This window comes from Ruditapes philippinarum, unplaced genomic scaffold, assembly GCF_026571515.1.
Source record: "Ruditapes philippinarum isolate M1 unplaced genomic scaffold, ASM2657151v2 ctg575_1_1_1_1, whole genome shotgun sequence".
NCBI classification, from domain to species: domain Eukaryota; kingdom Metazoa; phylum Mollusca; class Bivalvia; order Venerida; family Veneridae; genus Ruditapes; species Ruditapes philippinarum.
In genome coordinates, this window is record NW_026857358.1 from 311,451 (window position 1) to 334,442 (window position 22,992).

Consider the following 22,992-nt stretch of genomic DNA (forward strand, 5'->3'; position numbering starts at 1 on the left):
CATTGAGCTTGCTTTTTATACTATTATTCGGAGCCGTCCATGTGAGCTTTTGAAAGCAAAGTGAAAACTTCAAACCTTGCTACAACCTATATACAAACCAAGTTTGATGATGATATAATGTTTGATTTAGCTCTCCCAGTCTGTAAAATATTTAATCTAATTTGCAAAATTGACAGACAATTACGAATGGCTTATCATTCTGCAACAAGATGGTTTTAAAGGGTGCAAACCAGTAAACTTGAAGCAAATCTATTAATTACAGAGTTGACAATAGCGGACACTCGACGCAGGCGCATTCTGTTCGAATACTGTACAGTGGAACCTTTTTTCCAGCTGTCAATGAAATAATGGGTGTTGATTATGTGTTGTTTCTAGTGGACATATTATTGTGGTACGAGTATATCAGGCAAAAAATCTAAGAATTTGAAATTGAATTGTTGATGAATAAAAGCTGGTGCCTATACATGTATTTGTATAGATATTGCAAACATTATAACAAGAATTTGTAACAGAGTTACCAACGTCCCCCGCCCCGGGAGTTTTATATGAAGCATAAAATTGTGCTATTCCAAAAGATATAGGTATGGATCTCGGGACATTCAGTCCAAAATTATGATCAATGCTAAGTCTGCAAATGTAACAATAAATTTGTTAAAAAAATAAAATGAAACACGGAATTTAAAAATCTATCATGTTAAGCTTTGACCTCTAAGTGTGACCTTGACCTTGGAGGTAGGGGAGCAGGTGCATGACATAACGTCTTATTATTGAGACTATTTGTGCCAAGTATTTTCAAAATCCCTTCAACTATGAAGAAGTTATAGATTGGACACAAAATATACACTATAACAGACTATGTAAATCTTTGACCTCTAAGTGCGACCTTGACCTTGGAGGTAGGGACACAGATGTTACGCATGACATATCATCTAATCATTGTGACTATTTGTGCCAAGTATTTTCAAAATCCCTTAATCTTTGAAGAAGTAATGGATGGGAAGAAAAATATACCAAATAACAGACTCTGTTAACCTTTGACCTCTAAGTGTGACCTTGACCTTAAGAGGTAGGGGTGCAGGTGTTGTACCTGACATATCGGCTTATTATTGTGACTATTTGTGCAAAGTTATTTCCAAATCCTTTGAACTATGAAGAAGTTCTAGATTCGATACAAAATATACCCTATAACAGACTATGTAAATTATTGACCTCTAAGTGTGACCTTGACCTTGGAGGTAGGGATGCAGGTGTTGCACATGACACATCCTCTTATTAAAGTGACTATTTGTGCAAAGTATTTTCAAAATCCTTTGATCTATGAAAAAGTTTTAGACCGGACAAAAAAAATACCCTGTAACAGACTATGTAAGTATTTGACCTCCCAGTGTGACCTTGAACTTGAAGGTAGGTGACCGGTTTTTGCGCATGACACATCATCTGATTATTGTGAACAATTATGGCAAGTATTTACAAAATCCCTTCATAGATAAGAAAGTTATGGACCGGACACGACATATACCCTCAAATAGACAATGTTGACCTTGAATGAGCAAGTACGACCTTGACCCTGCAGGTACGTGTCTGGTTGTTGCGCATGAAACATCCTCTTATTATAACAAACATTTGTGCCAAGTTATTTCAAAATCCTTTCACAAATGACAAAGTTATGGACCGGACACGAAATATACCCTGTAACAGACTATGTTAATATTTGACCTCCAAGTGTGACCTTGACCTTGAAGGTAGGTAACTGGTTTTTGCGCATGACACATCGTCTGATTATTGTGAACAATTATGGCAAGTATTTACAAAATCCCTTCATAGATAAGAAAGTTATGGACCGGACACGACATATACCCTCAAATAGGCAATGTTGACCTTGAATGAGCAAGTGTGACCTTGACCCTGGAGGTAGGGGTCTGGTTGTTGCGCATGACACATCGTCTTATTATAATAAACATTTGTGCTAAGTTATTTCAAATTCCTTTCATAAATGACAAAGTTATGGACCGGACACGAAAGTGTGACGGACGGACAGACGGACGGACAGACAGTCTGTCCGGACAGACGGACGGACAGACGGACGGAGCCTATTTCTATATCCCCCTTTTTTCTTCGAAAAGGCGGGGGACAATTATAGTCATGTACATCTGTACATGTATATCTTATTTTAGAATTTTATGAAACTACGACAACTGTCGTGTGCGTTAACACACAAAGCCAACACATTATAAACTACGACAACTGTCGTGTGCGTTAACACACAAAGCCAACACATTATAAACTACGACAACTGTCGTGTGCGTTAACACACAATGCCAACACATTATAAACGACGACAACTGTCGTGTGCGTTAACACACAAAGCCAACACATTATAAACGACGACAACTGTCGTGTACGTTAACACACAAAGCCAACACATTATAAACTACGACAACTGTCGTGTACGTTAACACACAATGCCAACACATTATAAACTACGACAACTGTCGTGTACGTTAATACACAATGCCAACACATTATAAACTACGACAACTGTCGTGTACGTTAACACACAATGCCAACACATTATAAACTACGACAACTGTCGTGTACGTTAACACACAAAGCCAACACATTATAAACTACGACAACTGTCGTGTACGTTAAGACACAATGCCAACACATTATAAACTACGACAACTGTCGTGTGCGTTAACACACAAAGCCAACACATTATAAACTACGACAACTGTCGTGTGCGTTAATACACAAAGCCAACACATTATAAACTACGACAACTGTCGTGTGCGTTAATACACAAAGCCAACACATTATAAACTACGACAACTGTCATGTGCGTTAATACACAAAGCCAACACATTATAAACTACGACAACTGTCGTGTGCGTTAATACACAATGCCAACACATTATAAACTACGACAACTGTCGTGTGCGTTAATACACAATGCCAACACATTATAAACTACGACAACTGTCGTGTGCGTTAATACACCATGCCAACACATTATAAACTACGACAACTGTCGTGTGCGTTAATACACAATGCCAACACATTATAAACTACGACAACTGTCGTGTGCGTTAACACACAAAGCCAACACATTATAAACTACGACAACTGTCGTGTGCGTTAACACACAATGCCAACACATTATAAACTACGACAACTGTCGTGTGCGTTAATACACAAAGCCAACACATTATAAACTACGACAACTGTCGTGTGCGTTAACACACAATGCCAACACATTATAAACTACGACAACTGTCGTGTGCGTTAATACACAATGCCAACACATTATAAACTACGACAACTGTCGTGTACGTTAATACACAATGCCAACACATTATAAACTACGACAACTGTGGTGTGCGTTAACACACATAGCCAACACATTATAAACAATGATAACTGTCAATAGACAATTTTAGTGAGCAGTTATTTAATAAAATATGTCATACAATTTAGTCTGTTTAACGGAATTGTTTGAATATACAATGTAAACAATCAATGAACTACATGTACTATAGAACATAAACATGTCTTTTAATGTCAGTAAATTTCGAAAATGAAAATCACCTATGCAGAAACTAACTTGGATGAATTGTAAGTTCACAAAAGGCAAAAATAACTAGTGAAGAATATCTGATTTGCTGATCATTTTATTTCGTCAAAAAAAACCCCTCGGAATTGCTAAGTCATATAAACTCATAATGAAGAAGAAGAAAAAGACGAAGAATAAGTTTTTTTAAAACTATATTTCTCATGATTAACATATAAACAAGCATACAAATATAATGGCATGAAAGGTAGAAAGACATGAAAGTTAACATGATATATTTGATGTTTCTTTATTTTTATCACTTTGTAATAATTGAATAAACTTAAACATACTTGGTCTATTTCTATAATTATTCTTAATCTATATATTTCTTAAATTTTCATATGCAGGAAACTTAAACGCAAAATGGAGCTCATCCTCATAATGGCAAATATAACAATGCAAATATAACATACGAAGAACTCCTTATTCAATTTTATTGACCGTCAGCTTAATTTTAACAACTTACAAACATGTATCAACTTCACAAACCAGTGATCGCTTTATTTAGTCGAAAAAAAAACTAAAATGTTTTAAGTCACATCAGCATTATATCATATTATGCATGTATCTTTTATTATTTAATTAACAAATATAGCGTTACTTTATCTATTTTCTAGTCATACGTATTGTTTGTAAATGCGTGTATAATTAACAATACCATAACAACTTCATTTATTTGTAATTTCTTGTAATGTATTTAATTAATTTTAAAGACAGAAATGACATATACAGAAAAAAGACATTGGATACAATAAGGGAAATAATATTGGGTACAATAAGGGAAATGACATATTGGGTACAATAAGGGAAATAATATTGGGTACAATAAGGGAAATGACATTGGATACAATAAGGGAAATAATATTGGGTACAATAAGGGAAATGACATTGGGTACAATAAGGGAAATAATATTGGGTACAATAAGGGAAATGACATTGGGTACAATAAGGGAAATGATATTGGGTACAATAAGGGAAATGACATTGGGTACAATAAGGGAAATAATATTGGGTACAATAAGGGAAATGACATTGGATACAATAAGGGAAATAATATTGGGTACAATAAGGGAAATGACATTGGGTACAATAAGGGAAATAATATTGGGTACAATAAGGGAAATGACATTGGGTACAATAAGGGAAATGACATTGGGTACAATAAGGGAAATGGTATTGGTGCAATAAAGGCTTCATTGATTACTCGTGATAATAATCATCCGCCCTTATCTTCAACAACAGACCCTCTCAAGAAATACGATTTGGTTTCATTATTTGAAATGTATTTCAGATGTTACACTTTCATGTATTAGAAACTGTTATGCGTGTTAATATCAATGAAAATAATTACAATATATTGTAAAATAGGGGAAAATGTCAAATACATGGTATATCTTCTTCACTTAGATAGACAGAACTGGGTGACTGCAGACGACAATATGGTAATCATCCAAACAGATGGCGCCATCGTCCAACTTCCCGCTGTAATTATATATAACACAAAATATATAGTTTCGACAATACTTATTTAATGTACAACATTGCTTGCGGCGACATTTTTATCCCATAAACTACTCTGTATTGTTTGAATTTCCCCCAACATTTATAGAGATATCTTTTTTTTTTCATTTGGAGTTCAATGCATTATTTTTATTGGAAACTGTAGAAAAAAATGAAATGAAATATTTACTTAAAAATTGTTATGATTGTTCATTGTATACATGGCTTTTATACCTGTAGTATTGGGATGTATTGTGGTAATCGACATCCCGGTACTAGATGACGTTGTCTTAGTGGTGGTGGTGGTGTGCATTGTTGTTGACTTTGTCGTAGAGTTAGTCTGAGCAAAACCTGTAAAACGATAAATAAGGAAACTGTTCAATAACTTAATGTCACAATACACGTCATCACAATAAAACATATACTTTTCAAGTGTATACACCATAGATGTATAAAACTGTTCAACCCTAGCACACTGATTACGCTTCACAATAAACATTAAATATTAAACTGCTTACACCAATAACATCTTACATAAAACCATTAATTTATATTCATTCGAGTTTTCATTAATATTATTTTCGTTTTCATCACCAACAGTAGCATCATTACCATTGTCAATCATCATCATATCATCACCTTTTAGGAACATTTTTTCTTCTTCAAAAGTAATAGTTATGCAAACACTTCATCTCAAAATAATTAATTATATATGTGCATGTACGTATCTTCAGGGCATAGCCATTTTCTTTCATATGCTCCATTTGCCGAAATCACCTTTTGGCTTAATACAATGACTTTGCTTATGTTGTTATTGTTGTTGATGATGATGATAATGATGAAAACGACGACGTCAGTGATTATGATTCACTAATGACGAGGACAAAACCTGCAATATGTATCTATGTGAAAAGTATCTACGTACATCTAAAAGCTCACCGTAACATGTGAACAACTCACGGATGTACATAATTATAATATTAACATATATATGAAGTTTACATGTGAGCTGTATTCAGTATAAGCTTTTTACAGGATCGGTTAAGTACAGCATACAATTTTCAAGTTACTTGTACATATCAAAATGTCTTTAATCTTAGTTTGGAAATAACTAATGATTCTCTGTTTCGAAAGCTACACTATTAAAACAAGAACTTACAAACGATGCAAGACGCTAGGATTGCAACAATTGTCACCTTCATCTGAAAATAAATGTTGCACCTTTACACAACATAATTATGGTATTAATCAAAACCTGTAATTTTTTCGAAAAAATGGCATCAATCTGTTTTGTATCATTTCATTGAGCAGTTTTAACACTCCATCTATATCGTATCATTTAATGTACAATCATCTATAGTCCATCTGTTTTATGTAAATCGTTTATTATTTTAGCTGTGAAAATGGCTATGTCCCTTTATCGTGGCAGGCAAGACAAAATATGCCTTACATTGTCATTAAGGGGCCACAACTCTACAAATCCTTAATAAATAACCGGGAATCAGGTCGCTTGAATTCAATAGGAGCTAATAACGATAGACTGGTGATACAACGTTCTGTTAAATTTACGAATCTGTTTTTTTTTTTTTTTTTTTTTTAATAAATTGAACTATGATACAATTTCTGGCAAATAAAATGAAGTCAAATGAAAAAGAAGCTAGACTATGGACGGCGGACATCCATCAACTGTAAGAGAACCCAAGAACTTTACTTGCGGGGTTCAAATGCATTAACAAAAAAATCTCATTTTTATTGTTTAATATATACAAATCTGGCAAGCTATTTTTTGTGTGTTGAGGACAAATTACGACATTTACAGTGATACAACATGTCCGAATGTATAGCAATAAAGAAAATCTACTGTATAAATGCTAAATCAAATATAATTTTCCATGTTGATACAAATATACCACGATGTTTACTTCCGTGTTAGTGTAAATTTTAACAGGAACAGTTTCATGGTACTTTCATAAAAAGTTTCGATTTGTTGTCCAACTTCAGTTCACTGTGCTTTATATGTAGCTCAAGATTGAGACAGACTAGAAACAATTCCTAATGTCTGTTTGTACTAGTACACGAGAATGCTGATTTCGAGGAATTTCGGATAATCTTAACACTTAGCTATTTCTTAAGTGTCCACTCAATGCGCTAGAAATGCAAAATCATTATTTGTTCGATAATAATATTGTAAAAATTTTAATATACTTTTAAAATATTGTTAAAATAGATATATGAAAATTAAACTTACCTTAAAAATGTCAGTTTCTTATAAGATGGTTGGCCGTCAATGACTTCCTACAACTGAGACTTTATCTAGAAAAAATTTCCTTGTTCGTTTTTAACTTCCGTACAAAAATAAAATGTGGGTAATTAATCAGTTAAAAAAAATAGCAACGAGGATGTGAAATTAACCACATCCTTTTACACATAATTTATATAAACTTTGTCAAAATACCTGTGTATTAGGGGTGAGCAGGAAAAAATATCACTTTTCTAACTGGTATAATTATTTAAGGAATAGAAAGAACATCGAAATACGAGGCTATCTGATTTGTACGAAAGGGCGTAGCCCCCCCCCCCCCCCCCAGTAGAGTTTCTCTTTCGTATTATTGGCAAAAATAAAGCCACGTACGTTCCCTAGGCCTGTCGTCACAAAATGAAACCCAAGAACAATTTTAAGTAACCAATAATCGAGCATCTGAATATGACTTTTCTATCGTTATCCCTTTCACTGTCGTCCGCCGGGAAAATATGAGCGCTGTATTTTTATTTCCATCATACCGTGCGTATATCTAATACCTGCACTCAAGTAAACTCGGATACATTTTCAAGAGAAAAGTCCCCAACTATGATACAACTACATGTTTATAAACAATCATATTCGTTATTAAGATTGGTTTATAAAGAAATGGTTTTCAAAAAGTTAGTAAGATGAAGAAGCTTATTGATGCTGTTTCTTGAATATAAAAAATGCAGACAGAATTACAATCATGGCATATATCGCCGTATTAAGCTCGATTGCAAAGCAAGTTCTTGCTATATATTAATCACTATCACTCTCAATCGACTAAAATGATTTGTTTCAACCGGGCGTACCCTTACGACACGGATATCCCCGCAACATGGCTAACAACATCATCTTTTTATGATTTTAATACGTAATTTGCAAGGCAATGCTTATACCGCATTAGTGAATTTTAACCAAATATGAACGTGAGAAGAAGCTGGCCTGTTGTTGGCATAATTATACTAGATGTCTGTCATGATAAGCATGGTTTGGCTTTTAGGCAACCAGAAGTAATCATTTTGATATGTCGGAGGTAACTGTTTGATATCATTTTTCGTAGTGACATATGATATCAACATTTGATAACGCTATACATCAAGCTACAAGAATTTATCATTCGATAAAAGTTTGCAGTCATTGACGTTACATATCAAGGTCATAATTGCCCTGGCCTATAAACAATTGTTATATCGTATATACATATCTATACGTATAGATTAATGCAAGCTATATACATTCATTTATGAACATATATACATTTGTATTATATATTTCATTTCAAGATAGCGACCGTATATATATATGTGTCGTGATAAAGCACTCAATCTATCATCTCTACCTGATCATCATAATACTAGTAATCTATGACGTGCAATATAACAATCCACACGTGGGCCATGAATGCTGGCTTTAAATCATTTGGCCCTTACCATCATCGTATGATTTTTCAGATACCTTGTATATGTCAAATTTGAGTTGAATGCGATATGTGAGCAACCGTTACCAAGATAATGAAGACAGAACGACGGAACAGGGTCCCCAGCGATTTTATGGTGGGGGCATGAAAAATTATTTTTTGTGCTAAGTGATTCCTTTTGTAACAAGTTTAGTTTTTTCTTTGTTATTTTTCCTTTGTTTCACCATAACTTAACGTGAGATATAATCGAGGAAAATATGCTTTAAAATGATCTGTATGACTTTAATACAAACACATCTTAAATGTTTAGTGTAACGAAGTTATATCGTATTCACAGCTAAAATGTAGTACTTATCGCACGATCATTTACCTTCCTTAAAATATTTTTAATGCGTATTATGTCAATGTTATAGACAATAAATATTGTCTTTTAACATTTTTGTTCTCAACTCTAGTCTTTCAATTTCTATTCGAAATATTTAAGTTATATATATATGGACGTTGGGAATAGTTCACTGCAAAGATCTGATTCACAGTGTCAAAACTATTCTACATAATTTGAAATGAATATAAGTTGAATGAATATAACTAACTTAAAAATAATATCCTGATTTATAGTTACAAGGTAAAATATAAAAAACCATTCCATACAGCTAACTCCCTTCCATTGTGCTGCAAACACCAAGTTGCAAACAAGTTTATTTTTCATATAGATCTAGATGTAAAAAATGAAATAAATGTTTACTTTTCACTGATTTGATTCTTCTGAAAAAAAAATGATTGTAATATATTGGACAATTTCTTATCCTTATTTGGATTTTGACGAGGTTTATTTGCATTATAACGCTTAACTCAAGCTGAAAAAAGAGAAAATTCCAAAGAAATTGTTTATATCATATTTTTACTCCCTTTCTTCATAATTGAAGTTTTGATTGTGCATAAAAAGGTAACGCATATTCGAATAAGGTAACATCCTAAGCATACCTGTAGAATTAGCAGCTACGAATATGTTGATCGATCTACGCCCAAATTAATGATTTCATTTTTGAAATTTTATTTTTTTTCGATTTTTTTTTCATTTTATACGCCCGTGCGTATTGGCGTATCGGTAGGTACGCCACTGAGTATAAGCTAATGTTAATAAAAAAAAATCTGCATCAATTAAAAGTATAATGAGGAAACAACTAAAAAGTGAGCTACAGACAGCCAATGACCAAAATAGCTCATTTTTTGAGCACCTGCTCATGTGAGCTAAATATCTTATCAAAGTACTCTTAATAGCCCTTACATGTTGCATTTTTACAATGAACTTGTTCAGCTTTCAATTTAGAACAGCCCATTAAAGTTTTAAGAAATTTCAAAATTGTGATGTCAACCATATAGTGTGTGTCAGGCTGGTCTGGCTCTATACTTTGAGCAAAGGCTAATCACTTCAGTTCCAGTAAGGTAAGGGCTAATGTATGTTGTTCACCCTGAACACTTTATCCTACTGAGTTTATAAATTTATGACATCCAATAATATCTATTGTTATATAAAAACATTTGTCATAAGGTTCAACTATCTTATCAAAGAAGCAAAAACAATTATTTACACAACTACCCCATACATTGATACACTTAAACTTCCTGAAATGTCATTAACTCTTCATGTTGTATATACATGTAAAACATTTCAACACGGATTTACATTACAATTGTAATGTAAATCCGTGATTTCACTTCGTCATTTTTTATCATCTAAAAAAAATTTTCTTTGTTAAATTGAATATTTGTTTAAATTTCTTATTTATAGTTCGAAAAGAAACTATTATTTCTGGACTATTTTCTCACTAAGTTATTCATACACGCCGTATTTTCAGTCGCCAGATATAGGGATTTAGCTTTAAAAAGCAGGGCTTTGGACCAAAAAATAGTGGATTTTTCAAGAAGCGTACACATGTCGTAATCTAAAAATTATAAGTATAGTTTTCCCATTTTATTATCAAAAAGAGCATTTCTACATATCATTCGATATTTCCGAGTTTAAATAAGAGCTGTCGGTAGGACAGCAACGCTCGACTATTCTTAGTGCTTGATAGTAAAAGAGCATTGATAATGAAAAAAATTCTGAGTTAAAAGGACAATTTTTTTTCTTTAAATCCATGTTACAGTTATAGGCCTCGGTGAGAGTCCTATTATGCTCTCAAAGAAGAGTATAAAATTTCAACTTGTTTCAATAGAATATAAAAATATCTGAGTGTAAATGTAAATTTTAAGTCGAAAAAGGGTATCATTCTGTCAGAATGCTTGATACATTTACCCCCTCCTGTCTACAGGTTGAGGTTATAATGGTAAACAAGTGTGCAAAGTTTCAAAGCCATAAGTCAATGGACTTTGAAAATATTTGAGGTATTACAAAAACTTTAACGTAAATTCTAAGTTGAAAAAGGGGCATAATTCTGTTAAAATGCTTGATACAGTTACCTCCTCCTGTCTACAGGTTGAGTCATGATGGTGAGCAAGTGTGAAAAGTTTCAAAGCCATATGTCAATGGACTTTGAAAATATTTGAGATATTACACAAACTTTAACATAAGTGGTTACGCCGACGCTCGGTGACTAAAATAGCTATACTTATTCTTATCGAATAGTCGAGCTAAAAAAGAAAGAAAAACAACAAAACGTGTATCCCAAATGTGGTACATACTAATCTCATACTATTTCATACATGACATTGGTGATTCTTCTAGATTAAAAAGTTATTATGTCAGGAATTAATTGACTTCTTCAATAATTTATTATAAAATACAAATTCTTGATACCATGAAAGTGAAGGTCAAAGTATATGCTAATGTTAACACTGGAATTTAAATCTGTTATTAATTCTTGATGGTCTGTGATTTTCTTCAGTTTATATAAATGTTCCTAAACTTGCCTGATCATTTTTATCTGCATTACCGCACCATCTCTACATCAACTTCGAAGACAAAACACCGACACCAAACTCAAGGTCGGGTTACATGTCCAGAAAAAAGATATGTCATGCATTTAATATCGGCTATTGAAAGTAATTTAAGTATGTCGGAGTAATTAACAATACAATTATTCATTATTATGGGGGGATATTACCTCAGATGCTGTATTATTAAGTTGTAGTCTTTATATGTAAACCAAGTGTACCCTTAAGTAACAAGAGCCACCGACGGGCGGGGCAACGCTCCACATTTTTACTTATTAGCAAACAAATAAATGGTTTAAACAAATCTGTAAAAAGAAAACTTAAGATCAAAAAATGAAAAAAAAAATGAAAAAAGTTTTTCCTTTTTTTATTACATTTGTTGTTTTGTCCAAGTATGAATCATTTCCGTAAATAAACAACCCAGTTATGAATGTATGAGTAAAATTCAATCATCTGACTTTGTTATTTAAAGGTCAAGGTAACACCTTAACTATTCAACAAGTGTTGTTTTGTCCACATATGGATGAACTCCTTACATTAAATAGATTTATCACTAGAGGTAATCAGTAACTTTGACTTTTTGAAAAAAAAGTGGTCTGAAGAAAAATTTGAACTCAACTATAATAAATATCAACTGTGTACAAAAGAATTATTTCATTTAATTGCAATCCCAATCAGGATCTTCAGATAAGCTTGGTATACACCAAGTTCGATTACAATATCTCATTCCTAACTGTAGTTATTGTCCGGAAACCATTTTTCTATTTTTAGTAACGGTGACCTTACCCCAAGGGGTCCAAATGCAATACCAACTAGGGTTTTCATATAAGCTTGCTATATACAAAGTTTGATTACAATATCTCATTCCCAACAGAAACCACTTTTCTATTTTTTTGTAACAGTGGCCCTGACCTTGACACCAGGGAATTCAAATGCAATACCAACCGGGGTCTTCATGTAAGCTTGCTATACACAAAGTTTGATTACAGTATCTCATTCCTATATTGTCTGGAAATCATTTTTTTATTTGTAGTAACAGTGACTTTGCCCCTTAGGGTCAAAATGCAATACCAACCGGGGTCTTTAGTTATTGTCTGGAAATCATTTTTCTTTATTTTAGTAACAGTGACCTTTCCCCAGGGGGTCAAAAATGCAAAATGCTTCATACACCAAGTTTGATAACAATGTCTCATTTCTAACTTTAGTAATTGCCAGGAAACCATTTTCCTATTTTTGGCAATGGTGACCTTGACCCCAGAGGGTCCAAACTCTAATATCAACCAGGGTTTCCACATAAGGTTGCTACATATCAAGTTTGAAAAACCAAACTAAAGTTAAAGTCCATTTATAAAACAAGGGCAACATTTTCGCAAAATACGCCTGTCACAAAAGCTTTTAACATGTGGGCAGTATAGATATGCATGTAGGAGATATGCTCTGGGCAAATATTTGGAAAATATCTGGATATTTTATCATTTCTAGTAACCTTGACCTTGCAAATACTAACCTAAATTACATGTGTCACACTTGTAGTCATGATAGTTATCATTTGTGTTACAATCCATCAATAAACTAGAACTATCGCTAAATGCGAATCATACCCCCACCAATGTCCTTGACAGAAGACGACTTGGAAAGGTTAAGGGAATAATTTTAGTGGCACAAATGCATATACATAAAAGAAATTATATATTGTGAAAAAAAGACAAATTGTACAGGTAATAGTATAAATATTTATTATATTGTCAAATCATGTTCGAAAAAGTTACAAATAACCTTTCATTTTCCAAATGTACTAAAACAAACAAAAGCAGTGAAGTTAAGAAAATAGCATAATTATGTCAAAATGTAATTAAGAGTGGAAAAACTTTGCATACTGAGCTTACTTGTGACCGTTCATATAATATATAGTTTCAAGTGAATATCTGTTCTAGTTTCAGAAACATTTAAGTATTAATGGTTATATCAGAATATTTTCTAAGCCTAAAGGGGCATAACTTGTGTCATAATTCAATGGAATTGTAAAATTTTCGTCATCTGAGCTTGCTTGTAACCATTCATATAAATTTTAAGTTTCAAGTAAATATCTGTTCTGGTTTAAGAAATATTATAGTAAACAAATGTAAAGACATAAAAATGGACTTAACTTTGTCAAAATACAATACAAAGTTATCCCCCCACTTTTTTTAGTTATGAAACTTGACCTGCATATCTTACTTTAGACACTTCATATATATATTTGAAGTTTCAAATGATTATTTGTTCTAGTTTTAGAAATACTCAAGTACATGTTAAAATTTCAGAACATTTTCTAAGTCAATTTTTGACCTTCAAGTGTGGCCTTGACCTTAAGCTGACACAAGGGTGAGATGTGTTCTGCACATTGCCCAGTAAGGGTGAACATTTAAGTCAAATTTGAAGAAAATCCTTCCATTAGTATAGAATTTATAGAGCGGACACGACATATTGCCTAGTATTGATTGTATGCAAATTTAAAGACTTAACAAGAGCACCGCTAGGAGGAGCATTATATGCCCGAAAGTGTTGTTTTTTAGTAAGGATGAAGCATTTGTAAGACATTACATAAATTAAATAAAGAATAACCTCCTTCAAATAGCAATCCTCTTTTAAAGTTTGAATATTGTGGGCCAAATGAAACTTAAGTTATGCTCTGGAAACTGTTTTCAGTTTTGAGGTAATAGAGACCTTGAACTTTGACCTGGTACCCCAAAATCAATAGGGGTCTTCTACCCAATACGGACAATCATCCTATGAAGTTTGAATATTGTGGGCCACATGGAACTGAAGTTACACTCCAGAAACTGCTTTCAGTTTTAAAGTAATAGTCACCTTGAACTTTGACCTTGTGACCCCAAAATCAATAGGTGTCTTCTACCCAATATGGACAATCATCCCATAAGGTTTGAATATGGTGGGCCAAATAAACCTTATGTTATGCTCTGGAAACTGTTTTCAGTTTTTAAGTAATAGTGACCTTGACCTTGTGACCCCAAAATCAATAGGGGTCTTCTACCCAATATAGACAATCATCCTATGAAGTTTGAACACTGTGGGCCAAATGAAACTTAAGTTATGCTCCAGAAAATGTTTTCAGTTTTAAAGTAATAATGATCTTGACCTTGTGACCCCAAAATCAATACGGGTCTTCTACCCAAAATTGACAATCACCCTATGAAGTTTAAACACTGTGGGCCAAACGGAACTTAAGTTATGCTCTGGAAACTGTTTTCAGTTTTAAGGTGATAGTGACCTTGACCTTTGACATTGTGACCCCAAAATCAATAGGGGTCTTTTACCCAATATGGACAATCATCCTATAAAGTATGAATATTGGAGGCCAAATGGAACTTAAGTTATGCTCCGGAAACCAAATTGCTAACGGACGGACGACCTTGTTGAGGTGAACATTTTAGCAAAGAATGAAGAAAATCTTTCAATGAGTGTAGGACTTACAGAGTGGACACGACGACATACTGTCTTATATTTGATTGTTTGATATTTGACCTTCAATTGTGACCTTGACCTGAGCTGACACATGGGCAACATCTGCACATCCCATTGTTGAGATGAACATTTTAGCAAAGTTTGAAGAAAATCTTTCAATTAGTGTAGGACTTACAGAGAGGACAGGACATGCTGTCTAATATTTGATTATTTGACCGTCAATTGTGACCTTGAGCTGACACATGGGCAACATGGGTTCTGCACATCCCCTTGCTGAGTTGAGCATTTGAGCCAAGTTTGAAGAAAATCCTTCCATTGGTATAGGATTTGTAGAGCGGACACGATAATGGAGACGGACGGACGCGACAAAGCGAATCCTTTATAGCCCCCCCCCCCCACATTTTGTGGTGGGGGTATAATGATGATTAAACGGTCCCAATACACAAACTTTTACCTCTTTATGTGACCTTGAATTTGGTAGCAGGGACCTGGATTCTGTTTGCAACAAGCAAATTCGTTGAATTTATATCCCCCGCCGAGTACTGGTTATTATTAACACAACAACTGAAGACATAAGGCTTTATTTATATATTAATCATGGCATTAACAGTAATATTCTTTAACTTGATAAATATTCAGGGCAATAACAGAGCCATAACTTTGTGTTAAATAGTAAAATCTGGAAATGCCAATGAGATGTATGCATACTACATAACTAATCAAGAGCCATAAATCTGAGTTATAAGTATCTGACTGGAACAAGGCGACTATATGCGCATCTCCTCTTAATTAGTATCCCATAAAGTTTCATTGAATTCCAGCCAGAAATAGCAGAGACGTAGCGAGGAAACAAATATTTTTCTATATGGATACTGCATAACTAATCAAGGGCCATAACTCTGAGTTAAAGTGTCTGACCGGAACAAGCCGACGATATGCGCATCTCCTCTTGGTATTGAAGGTTCTCATAAAGTTTCGTTGAATTCCAGCCAGTAGTTGCAGAGAAGTAGTGCGGAAACGATTTTTACTCTACATGCATACTACATAACTAATCAAGGGCCATAACTCTGAGTTAAAGTGTCTGACCGGAACAAGCCGACGATATGCGCATCTCCTCTTGATATTGATGATTCCCATAAAGTTTCGTTGAATTCCAGCCAGTAGTTGCAGAGAAGTAGTGCGGAAACGATTTTTACTCCAGATGCATATTGCATAACTAATCAAGGGCCATAACTCTGAGTTAAAGTGTCTGACCGGAACAAGCCGACGATATGCGCATCTCCTCTTGATATTGATGATTCCCATAAAGTTTCGGTGAATTCCAGCCAGTAGTTGCAGAAAACTACTCCGGAAACGATTTTTACTCTATATGCATATTGCATAACTAATCAAGGGCCATAACTCTGAGTTAAAGTGTATGACTGGAACAAGCTGACGATATGCGCATCTCCTCTTGATATTGCTGATTCCCATAAAGTTTCGTTGAATTCCAGCCAGTAGTTGCAGAGAACTACTCCGGAAACAATTTTTACTCTATATGCATACTACATAACTAATCAATGGCCATAACTCTGAGTTAAAGGGTCGGACCGGAACAAGCTGACGATATGCTCATCTCCTCTTGATATTGATGATTCCCATAAAGTTTCGTTGAATTCCAGCCAGTAGTTGCAGACAACTACTCCGGAAACGATTTTTACTCTATATGCATACTACATAACTAATCAAGGGCCATAACTCTGAGTTAAAGGGTCGGACCGGAAAAAGCTGACGATATGCGCATCTCCTCTTGATATTGATGATTCTCATAAAGTTTCGTTGAATTCCAGCCAGTAGTTGCAGAGAACTACTCCGGAAACGAAATTCGGACGGACGGATGGACGGACGGACAACGCCAAAACTATATCCCCCTCCCGATTCCATCGGCGGGGGATAAAAAGCCTCACAATAGTGAACAATTGTGCCAAGTTTCATTAAAATACCCCGATGAATGTTGAAGTTTAGTTCCCAACAAGCATTTTTCAATGACCTCTAAATGTGACCTTAACCTTAACCTGGAGACCTGGTTCATGCACGTGACACTGCTTCTCATAATGGTGAACATTTCATTAGAATCCCAACAAGCTAAAGCGATATGCTCTGGACAAAATAATCTATATTTTATCATCTTAAGTGACCTTGATATGCATATATTTACCTTCATTACACCAGAAGTTATGATAATAAAGATATGAGTTTCAATTCCTCAATAAATGATGACTAAATGGTCCGAATCACATTCTCATATTTTTATCCGACATTTGATCCCTGAGTGACCTTGGCCGCAGGGACCTAAATTTTGCATGCAGCATTCCGCCTCACATGGGTGAACATTTGCGCCAAGTTCTATTGAAATCCCTCACTGCATGTAGAAGTTTTGCTCCGGACAAGCGTTTTCAATGAACTCTAAGTGTGACCTTGACCTTTGACCTAGAGACGTGATTCATGTTTGCAACACCACTTCTCATAGTGGTTTTTATTTCAATAAAGTTTCATTAAAATACCTCCATGCGTGTATGAGATATGCTGCGGACAAAATATTACGCTATCCGCCCACAAGACGGGGGGATGGACTACAATACAACCCGCATAAAAACAAGGCAAAGTTATAAAACGAAAATTTTATTCACTTTAAATTTGATGGTCAAGGTCTATTTAAGGTCAAGGTCAATTTTAAATCATTATGTTTGTTTGGTAGCAAGTCTTGTTTTGTCAAAGTATAAATCAAATTCGTACATAAATAACAAAATTATGACAATTTCACCAAAATTCAATATGACCTTGACAGTCAAGGTTATTTAAAACTAAAGGTTAGTTCAACCTTCCAAAAGGCTGTTTTGTCAATACATTATTAATTACCAAGTTACTGTCAATTATAGCAAAAATCAGTGAAAATTCAATCCTTCAAGGTTAAGGTCAATTTGAGTTTAATATTCATGAAGGTCTTATCCTTAAGAATCTTGTATCATAATATGAATACAATCCATTCAAAATAACAATTATAGCCAGCAAAAAAAAGGAAGAAAATTTTCAATATTATGATGACCTTCAAGGTCAACGCCATTTATCAGTGAAGGTCAAAGTCTGTCTTGTTAACTAGACAGTATATCCTAAAAGGTTAGTGTGTGCAAGTCCTAAGACAATCCATTTAAGAATAATAAAGTTAAAACCACTAATAGCATAAGAGAGCCATTTTATCACTCACCAGATATAACAAGGAACATCGCAATGCGATGCAACCAGGTTTTCAGCAAAATATTTCACAGAAGCTTTGTCATGAAGGGGCATTTGTTTTTAATTGAACTTTTAGGAGGAATTATGGCTTTTTTAATATTCCTCAAACAAAAATGATTGAGAAATTTTATGTTGTCTATTCGCCTTTTTTCCCCAAATGTTTTAGAAAGGTAAACAGTACTTTATTTTTGCTTAATTTTTGCTTAATTTTTGCATTTTTGCGTCTCTTGTCATTTTCTTTTGTCAACAATATTGGCGTGTGGTGTTTTGTGCGATATCAAGAAAAGTATGTTCACAATTTTAAAAAAATACTTGAATGATGTCTTGGAAGTAACATGGGAATTTAGTGAGCGCCAGGGCACTTGATGACTGGTCAAAATCCATTGAGAAATGTAGGAGAAGTTGCGCACTGTAGAAATTGTTCACTATATATTCTGTATAAGGAAAAAATATACAAAGGGCCATAATTCGGTCAAATATTATCCAATCACAAAACCCCGACAATATGTGCCAGGCACTTGAAAACAAAGCTTCTAAGAAAGTTTGGTCAAAATCCGTTGAGAAATGTAGGAGGAGTTGAGCACAGAAGAAATTGTTCTCTATATATTCTGTGTAAGGAAAAAATATACAAAGGGCCATAATTCGGTCAAATATTATCCAATCACAAAACCCCGACAATATGTGCCAGGCACTTGAAAACAAAGCTTCTAAGAAAGTTTGGTCAAAATCCGTTGAGAAATGTAGGAGGAGTTGAGCACAGAAGAAATTGTTCTCTATATATTCTGTATCAGGAAAAAATATACAAAGGGCCATAATTCGGTCAAATATTTTCCAATCACAAAACCCCGACAATATGTGCCAGGCACTTGATAACAAAGCTTCTAAGAAAGTTTGGTCAAAATCCGTTGAGAAATGTAGGAGGAGTTGCGCACAGAAGAAATTGTTCACTATATATTCTATATAAGGAAAAAAAACAAAGGGCCATAATTAGGTCAAATATATACCAATTGCAAAACCCTGGCAATATGTGTCAGGGCACTTGATGACAAAGCTTCTGAGAAAGTTTGGTCAAAATCCATTGAGAAATGTAGGAGGAGTTGCGCACAGAAGAAATTGTTCACTATATATTTTATATAAGGGAAAAAAACAAAGGGCCATAATTAGGTCAAATATTATCTAATCGCAAAACCCCGACAATATGCGCCAGGGCACTTGATGACAAAGCTTCTGTGAAAGTTTGGTCAAAATCCGTTGAGAAATGTAGGAGGAGTTGCGCACAGAGACTATATATTCTATATAAGGAAAAAAAACAAAGGGCCATAATTAGGTCAAATATATACCAATTGCAAAACCCTGGCAATCTGTGTCAGGGCACTTGATGACAAAGCTTCTGAGAAAGTTTGGTCAAAATCCGTTGAGAAATGTAGGAGGAGTTGCGCCAAAAGAAATTGTTCACTATATATTTTATATAAGGAAAAAAAACAAAGGGCCATAATTAGGTCAAATATTATCTAATCGCAAAACCCCGACAATATGCGCCAGGGCACTTGATGACAAAGCTTCTGTGAAAGTTTGGTCAAAATCTGTTGAGAAATGTAGGAGGAGTTGCGCACAGAAGAAATTGTTTACGCCCGCCCGCCCGCCCGTCCGCCCGCCCGTCCGCCCGCCCGCCGACATACCTCAATCTAATAACCAGTTTTTTCCTTCGGAAAACCTGGTTAAAAACTCTCCATGACAAGGAACAAGTAATATTGTAAACAATAAACAAAAGTGGATATAAAATCTAAATCTTAAACTGATAGCACCATGCTCATAAATACCGCATGTTTTTACTGGTTGCTATTGCTAAGGGAAAACAACAGTTCCAGATGATGTTTACTTACAAGAAGCACCACAAAGCAATGGAAACCGGTTTTCAACGACCAAGTATTGATGTGACAGGAATTAGAATGAAATATGGCATTGAAGAAAAAATGCTGTTATTTGTACCAACACAGAAAGTTGGTTTCAATTGTTCAAAATAGAAATATACTAGATACCGAAGTAGAAATGCCAGGCTGTATTTTCATGTAAGATACACACATGTAAAGTATCCATAGGTTAGAATTGAGTTAGGTTAGGTTGGAGTTATTGAGCAAAAGATAAAAACTCTATTGTAAGCAGGTGACCTTGACCTTGGTCTCAGATTTCTAAGTAGCAATCCCAAGCTACATCTTAATATAAGCTACCCATACACCATGTTAGTGTCAATAGGCCTAGGCAAACTTAAGTTATTTGGCGGAAACTGAATTTGTATTTTTTTTGCAACAGTGACCTTGATCAGACATCTGGGTAGCATTCCTAAGCTGCCTCTTGATATAAGCTACCCAGATACAAAGTTTGGCATCAATAGGCCAAAGCAAACTAATAGGCCAAAGTAATTGAGCGGAAACTGAATTTCTATTTTTTAGCAACAGTGACCTTGACCAGACACCTTGGTAGTAATCTCAAGCTTCCTCTTGATATAAGCTACCCATAAATCAAGTTTGGTGTCAACAGGCCTATGCAAACTCACACTATTGAGCCTTAACTGAATTTCTATTTTTAGGAACAGAAACATTGAACTTGATCTGTAGCAATCCCATGCTGCCTCTTGATATAAGCTCAGCAATCAAGTTTGGCATCAATAGGCCAAAGCAAACTGGAGACCAAATTTTATTTGGTAGACACTCACTAGGACATGTTTCATGCTAAATATCTAAGCGCGAGCTCTTTGAGTTTTTTTTTTAAAAGATTTTTCTTTTAATATATACCTATAAGAACAAGATATGTTTGTAAAACATGTATGCCCCCTATCAGCAGCCAATAAGTCATGTGATCAGGTTATTATGACTGACTTTAGACCTAGTGAACAAAAAATCAATAAGGGTTATCTACTGGTCATGCCTACTCACTAGGTAATAATTACTGTGACCGCATAGGTTGTGTGCAGCAATTTTATAATAACATTATTACAAATCTACCAAATAATATATGCACATATTTTATGAATCATGTAGGCCTCATTAATGACAGCCAAGTTGTTATATTACATAAGACTTCAAATGTGTATACGAAAAGCATTTTAGTTCAATATAAAAATATCAACCAAGGCAACTTGTGTTGTTGAGTTATTGGTCAAATATGACACTGACCCTCTGACCCCAAAATCAATAGGGGTCATCTACTGGCCAAGACAAATGCACTTACAAAGTTTGAGAGCCAGCAGCTATGGGCTTGTCAAGTTATTGATCGGAAACCATTTTAACCTACAAGGTTAATATGACCTTGACCTTTGACCCGTTTACCCCAAAATCAATAGGGGTCATCAAATTGTCAAGTCAAATGCATCTACAACAGCTCATGGGTTGTCAAGTTATTGATCGTCAACTGTTTTTACCAATAAGATAAATATGACCTTGAACTTTGACCCCTTGACCCCAAAATCAATAGGAGTCATCTACTGGTCATGAGCAATCATCATACCAAGTTTGAGTTTCCTAGGCTTAAACATTCTTTAGTCATTGACTGGAAACTGTTTTTACCCACAAGGTCAATGTGACCTTGACCTTTGACCCCAAAATAAATAGCTGTCATCTGCTGGTCATTAACAATCATACCATGATTGAAGCTCCTAGGCCTAAGACTGTTTTAGCTATTGATCAGTAACTGTTTTTACCTACAAGGTCAATGTGACATTGACCTTTGACCCCTTGACCCAAAAATCAATAGGGGTCATCTACTGGTCATGAGCAATAATCATACCACACTTTAAGTTCCTAGACCTAAGTTTTCTTTCCTAGACCTAAGATTTCTTTAGTTATTGATGGGACTTTGACCTCTTGACCCCAAAATCAATAAGGGTCATCTACTGGTCATTAGCAATCATCATACCAAGTTTGAAGTTCCTAGACCTAAGCCTTCTTTAGTTATTGATTGGAAACAGTTTTTACTTACAAGGTCAATGTGACATTGACCCTTGACCCCAAAATAAATAGGGGTCATCTACCTGTCATGACCAATCATCATTCCAAGTTGGAAGTTCTCAGGCCTAAGTGTTGTTTAGTTATCACTCGGAAACCATGTGGTCTACAGACCGATTGACTGACCAACAGACAGACAAATGCAAAAATATATACCCCACCCCCTCTTCTTTGAAGTGGGGGCATAAAAATCAATGATCCCCAAGAGTCAATTTTGACCCCAAGGATTTTATTTCAACAAACTTAGTAGACACCCACTAGAAAATGTTTCATGCTAAATATCTAACCTCTAGCTCTTTGGGATTTTTTAATAGAAGATAATTTTTGTTTTTACTATATATATATATAGACACCCCAACCACCGGGCGGGGCCACTTTTAACCCAGGACTTTTATTTTACCAAACTTGGTAGCCACCCTATAGAAGATGTTTCATGCAAAATATCTAAGCTCTAGCTTTTTGGGTTTTTTAAAAAAAATTAAGATTTTACTATATAAAT

The 22,992-nt window shown here is 34.6% G+C and overlaps 1 long non-coding RNA gene across 1 annotated transcript; it reads right to left on the reverse strand.

The window, feature by feature from the left end:
• Positions 1 to 4,033: 4,033 nt before the first annotated feature.
• On the reverse strand, positions 4,034 to 7,491 carry LOC132749490 (uncharacterized). The gene is made up of 4 exons (XR_009628427.1): positions 7,362 to 7,491; positions 6,273 to 6,315; positions 5,348 to 5,464; positions 4,034 to 5,095 (listed from the first exon to the last, which is right to left on the reverse strand). It is a non-coding gene; the product is annotated as an uncharacterized LOC132749490 (long non-coding RNA).
• Positions 7,492 to 22,992: the final 15,501 nt, after the last annotated feature.